Genomic DNA, 6,307 nt, shown 5'->3' on the forward strand with positions numbered 1-6,307 from the left:
TCAAATGTCCATAGATGAGAGGGTCTATATCTGAGCACTCTATTCAATTTCATTGGTCGATATATCTATCTTTATGCCAATACATGCTGTTTTGACCACTGTGGCTTCATAATATGCCTCAAAGTCAGGCAGCGTGAGACCTCCAGCTTCGTTTTTTTCCCTCAAGACACTTTTAGCAATTCAGGGCACCCTGCCCTTCCAGATAAATTTGCTTATTGGTTTTTCTATTTCTGAAAAGTAAGTTGTTAGGATTTTGATTGGTATTGTGTTGAATCTGTAAATCAATTTAGGTAGAATTGACATCTTAACTATAGTTAGTCTTCCAATCCATGAACATGGTATGCCCGTCCATCTATTTAGGTCTTTTGTGACTTCTTTTAACAGTTTCTTGTAGTTTTCTTTGTATAGGTCTTTTGTCTCTTTAGTTAAATTTATTCCTAAGTATTTTATTCTTTTAGTTGCAATTGTAAATGGAATTCGTTACTTGATTTCCACCTCAGATTGTTCATTACTAGTGTATAGAAACACTACAGGTTTTTGAACGTTGATCTTGTAACCTGCCACTTTGCTGTACTCATTTATTAGCTCTAGTAGGTTTGCTGTGGATTTTTCCGGGTTTTCGACGTATAGTATCATATCGTCTGCAAACAGTGATAGTTTTACTTCTTCCTTTCCAATTTTGATGCCTTGTATTTCTTTTTCTTGTCTAATTGCTCTGGCTAGAACTTCTAACACAGTGTTGAATAACAGTGGTGATAGTGGACATCCTTGTCTTGTTCCTGATCTTAGGGTAAAGTTTTCAGTTTTTCCCCATTGAGGACAATATTAGCTGTGGGTTTTTCATATATTCCCTCTATCATTTTAAGGAAATTCCCTTGTATTCCTATCCTTTGAAGTGTTTTCAACAGGAAAGGATGTTGAATTTTGTCAAATGCCTTCTCTGCATCAATTGAGATGATCATGTGATTTTTCTGCTTTGATTTGTTGATATGGTGTATTACATTAATTGATTTTCTTATGTTGAACCATCCTTGCATACCTGGGATGAATCCTACTTGGTCGTGATGTATAATTCTTTTAATGTGTTGTTGGATATGATTTGCTAGAATTTTATTGAGGATTTTTGCATCTATATTCATTAGAGAGATTGGTCTGCAGTTTTCTTTTTTTGTAATATCTTTGCCTGGTTTTGGTATGAGGGTGATGTTGGCTTCATAGAATGAATTAGGTAGCTTTCCCTCCACTTCAATTTTTTTGAAGAGTTTGAGCAAGGTTGGTACTAATTCTTTCTGGAATGTTTGGTAGAATTCACATGTGAAGTCGTCTGGTCCTGGACTTTTCTTTTTGGGTAGCTTTTGAATGACTGATTCAATTTCTTTACTTGTGATTGGTTTGTTGAGGTCATCTATTTCTTCTTGAGTCAAAGTTGGTTGTTCATGGCTTTCTAGGAAGTTGTCCATTTCATCTACATTGTTGTATTTATTAGCATAAAGTTATTCATAGTATCCTGTTATTACCTCCTTTATTTCTGTGGGGTCAGTGGTTATGTCTCCTCTTCCATTTCTGATCTTATTTACTTGCATCCTCTCTCTTCTTCTTTTTGTCAATCTTGCTAAGGGCCCATCGATCTTATTGATTTTTCTCATAGAACCAACTTCTAGTTTTATAGATTTTCTCAATTGTTTTAATGTTCTCAATTTCATTTATTTCTGCTCTGATCGTTGTTATTTCTTTCCTTTTGCTTGTTTTGGGGTTAGTTTTCTGTTCTTTCTCCAGTTGTTCCAAGTAGACAGTTAATTCCTCAATTTTTGCCCTTTCTTCTTTTTTGATATAGGCATTTAGGGCAATAAATTTCCCTCTTAGCACTGCCTTTACTGCATCCCATAAGTTTTGATATGTTGTGTTTTCATTTTCATTCACCTCAAGATATTTAATGATTTCTCTTGTAATTTCTTCCTTGACCCACTGGTTGTTTAAGAGTGTGTTGTTGAGCCTCCACATATTTGTGAATTTTCTTGCCCTCTGCCTATTATTGATTTCCAACTTCATTCCTTTACGATCTGAGAAAGTGTTTCATATGATTTCAATCTTTTTAAATTTGTTGAGACTTGCTTTGTGACCCAGAATATGGTCTATATTTGAGAATGATCCATGAGCACTTGAGAAAAATGTGTATCCTGCTGTTGTGGGGTGTAATGTCCTATAAATGTCTGTTAAGTCTAGCTCATTTATTGTAATATTCAAATTCTCTGTTGCTTTATTCATTCTCTGTCTAGATGTTCTGTCCATTGATGAGAGTGGGGAATTGAAGTCTCCAACTATTATGGTAGATGTGTCTATTTCCCTTTGCAGTGTTTGCCGTGTTTGCCTCATGTATTTTGTGGCATTCTGGTTCGGTGCATAAATATTTATGATTGTTATGTCTTCATCTTGAATTGTTCCTTTTATTAGTACATAGTATCCTTCTTTGTCTCTTTTAACTGTTTTACATTTGAAGTCTAATTTATTGGATAGTAGTATAGCTACTCCTGCTCTTTTCTGCTTGTTATTTGCATGAAACATCTTTTCCCAACCTTTCACTTTTAACCTATGTTTATCTTTGGGTCTAAGATATGTATCTTGTAGACAGCATATAGAAGGATCCTGTTTTTTAAACTATTCTGCCAGTCTATGTCTTTTGATTGGGGAGTTCAGTCCATTAACATTTAGTGTTATTGCTGTTTGGGTAGTACCTTCCTCTACCATTTTGCCTTTTGTATTTTATATGTCATATCTAATTTTCCTTCTTTCTACACTCTTCTCCACACCTCTCTCTTCTGTCTTTTCATATCTGTCTCTAGTGTTCCCTTTAGTATTTCTTGCAGAGCTGGTCTCTTGGTCACAAATTCTCTCAGTGATTTTTGTCTGAAAATGTTTTAATTTCTCCCTCATTTTTGAAGGACAATTTTGCTGGGTATGGAATTCTTGGTTGGCAGTTTTTCTCTTTTAGTAATTTAAATATATCATCCCACTGTCGTCTCACCTCCATGGTTTTTGCTGAGAAATCTACACATAGTCTTATTGGGTTTCCCTTGTATGTGATGGATTTTCTCTTGCTGCTTTCAAGATCCTCTTTTTTCTCTTTGACCTCTGACATTCTGACTAGTAAGTGTCTTGGTGAATGTCTATTTGGATCTATTCTCTTTGGGATGAGCTGCACTTCTTGGATCTGTAATTTTAGGTCTTTCATAAGAGTTGGGAAATTTTCAGTGATAATTTCTTCCATTAGTTTTTCTCCTCCTTTTCCCTTCTCTTTTCCTTCCAGGACACCCACAACATGTATATTTGTGTGCTTCATATTATCATTCAGTTCCCTGAGTCCCTGCTCATATTTTTCCATTTTTTCCCCTATAGTTTCTGTTTCTTGTCAGATTTCAGATGTTCCGTCCTCCAGTTCACTAATCCTAAACTCTGTCTCTTGAAATCTACCATTGTAGGTTTCCATTGCTTTTTTCATCTCTTCTACTGTACCTTTCATCCCCATAAGTTCCATGATTTATTCTTTCAGACTTTCCATTTCTTCTTTTTGTTCATTCCTTGCCTTCTTCATATCCTCCCTCAATTCATTGATTTGGTTTTTGATGAGGTTTTCCATGTCTGTTCGTACATTCTGAATTAGTTGTTTCAGCTCTTGTATCTCATTTGAACTATTGGTTTGTTCCTTTGACTGGGCCATATCTTCAATTTTCCTGGTGTGATCTGTTATTTTTTGCTGGCGTCTAGACATTTAGTTACCTTAATTAGTTTATTCTGGAGATTGCTTTCACTTCTCTTACCTAGGGTTTTCTTGCTAGATGAATTTGTTTTCTATCTGTTCTTTGACCTTCAGTTCTGCTTTTTCCGCACCTCTAGCTTAGGTTTGTTTAACAGAGGGTAATTTTTCAGTTCTTGTTTTCTTATTTCTTGCCTGCTTGTATGGTGCCTTTTCCTTCTCCACCCTTAGGAGGGTCTATGTAGGTATTACAGACTCCAGCCGGGTTTTCCCAGACTAAACTGGCCTCCTATCATGGGGAAGGAGTCACCTGCATCTGTTTTTCCTGAGGGTGAGACCCAGCAGTTTAAAAGACTTTTCTGTGAAGTCTGTCGGCTCTGTTTTTCTTATCCTGCCCAGTATGTGGTGCGTCTGCCTGCAGGTCGCACCAGCAAAAGATGTTGCAGTACTTTTAACTTTGGAAGACTCTCCCTGCTGGGCATGTGGTGGAGATCGAAGAGAGGTTGTAGGCTAGTTTTAATGGCTTCAAATTGCCAAGCCCTGGGGTCTGAATTCTTTGAGAGAGGGATTCCACCTGAATTGGGCTTCACCCCTCCCCTGGGGAAGGCACAGGTGGGAGACAGCCCTGAAAGCAGCCCATTTCTGCCTATGCCTGGGGCATTTGCAGCCCGAGAAGTCCTGCTGCTGAATCCAGAGGCTGCCAAGTCTCCGTAGAAACACAGCCACTAAAACCTCTGTTTCCTCCCCTTTCCACTTTTTCCATAAGCCCAATGAGCGAACTCCGCCTTGACCAGGTTTAGAGTCTCTTTCCTTTCCCTCTGGGAAGCCGCCTGTGGGGGAGGGGCACCAGGCGCCGGCTGCCGCAGCTTGGGCAACTCACAGTTTTGGGGAGGCTTGCAGCTGGTCCAGCTGGGGTATGCTGTGTGTTGGGTCACTGACGTGGCTCCAGGAGCTGTTCTGTACTGTTTCTGGTTATTTAGTAGTTGTTCTGGAGGACGAACTAAAATGCGCACATTGCTAAGCTGCCATCTTGGCCCCTCCTCTCTCCCAGACCCATTCTTTAGTTACTTCCCCAATTCCAGAATGTATAATTGGAATAGACATACTGAGCAAATGGCAGAATCCCACCTTGGCTCTCTAACTCATGCAGTGAAGGCTGTTATGGTAGGAAAAGCCAAGCGGAAGCCACTAGAACTGCCCCTACCTAGCAAAATAGTAAATCAGAAGCAATATTGGATTCCTGGAGGGATTGCAGAGATTATTGCCACTCTTAAGGACTTGAAGGGTGCAGGGGTGGTGATTCCCACCACATCCCCATTCAACTCTCCTATTTGGCCTGTGCAGAAAACAGATGGGTCTTGGAGGATGACAGTGGATTATTGTAAACTCAACCAGGTGGTAACTCCAATTGCAGCTGCTGTTCCAGATGTGGTATCATTGCTCGAGCAAATCAATACATCCCCTGGTACCTGTTATGCAACTATTGATCTGGCAAATGCTTTTTTCTCAACAGCTGTTAGTAATGACCACCAGAAATGGTTTGCTTTCAGCTGGCAAGATCAGCAATATACTTTCACTGTCCCATCTTGGGGTATATCAACTCTCCAGCCCTATGTCATAATCTTGTCCGCAGGGAACTTGATCATTTCACCCTCCCACAAGACATCACACTGGTCCATTATATTGATGATATCATGTTGATTGGACCTAGTAAGCAAGAAGTACCAAGTACTCTAGACTTACTGGTAAGGCATTTGCATGTCAGAGGATGGGAGATAAATTCAGTAAAAATACAGAGGTCTTCCACCTCAGTGAAATTTTTAAGTGTCCAGTGGTGTGGGGCATGTCAAGATATCCCTTCTAAGGTGAAGGATAAGTTGCTGCATCTGGCCGCTCCTACAACCAAAAAAAGAGGTACGTTTATGAATATTTCCTGTTGATTCTGTTTCTCTAGAGAAACCTAAATAATACAGAGTCCACGATCAGGAAAAGAAGAAATTTATCTTGAGATCTATTATTGATCAGACTGAAGTATTTCTCAGATCTCCCTCATGGAAGCCAGGATCAAATCAAGAGGACCAATTCCTTCCCACCTTCCTCAAAATAAATAAATACATAGATAGACAGGTAGAGATGGTGATGATTAGATAGATAGAGAGATAGGATAGAAGAAGGACAGAAAAAAAGAAAGAGAGAAGGGGGTGGAGGAAGGAAAAAGAAAGAGAGAGAGAAAGAAAGAAAGACATCGATGATGATGATGATAGATAGACAGACAAGTAGGTAGGTAGGTAGTAGATAGACAGACAGACAGATAGACAGACAGATAAAGAAGGAAGAAAGGAAGGAAAGGTGGAAGAGTGGGCAGGAGGAAGAGAAGGAAAGTAAAGACAAAATAGCAACAGGTTTAAAGTAGATCTTATGTCAGAAACAGCATAAGCTGATTAATCATATTGTAACTGACCTGATGAAATAAAGATGCTTTCAGGGAAAATGGACAAGTTAAACGCTGATCCCTGAGACTGCAATATTTCCTTCTGACTTGGTCCTTCTTCCTTA

This window comes from Tamandua tetradactyla, chromosome 21 (genome assembly GCF_023851605.1).
Source record: "Tamandua tetradactyla isolate mTamTet1 chromosome 21, mTamTet1.pri, whole genome shotgun sequence".
Taxonomy (NCBI): Eukaryota; Metazoa; Chordata; class Mammalia; order Pilosa; family Myrmecophagidae; genus Tamandua; species Tamandua tetradactyla.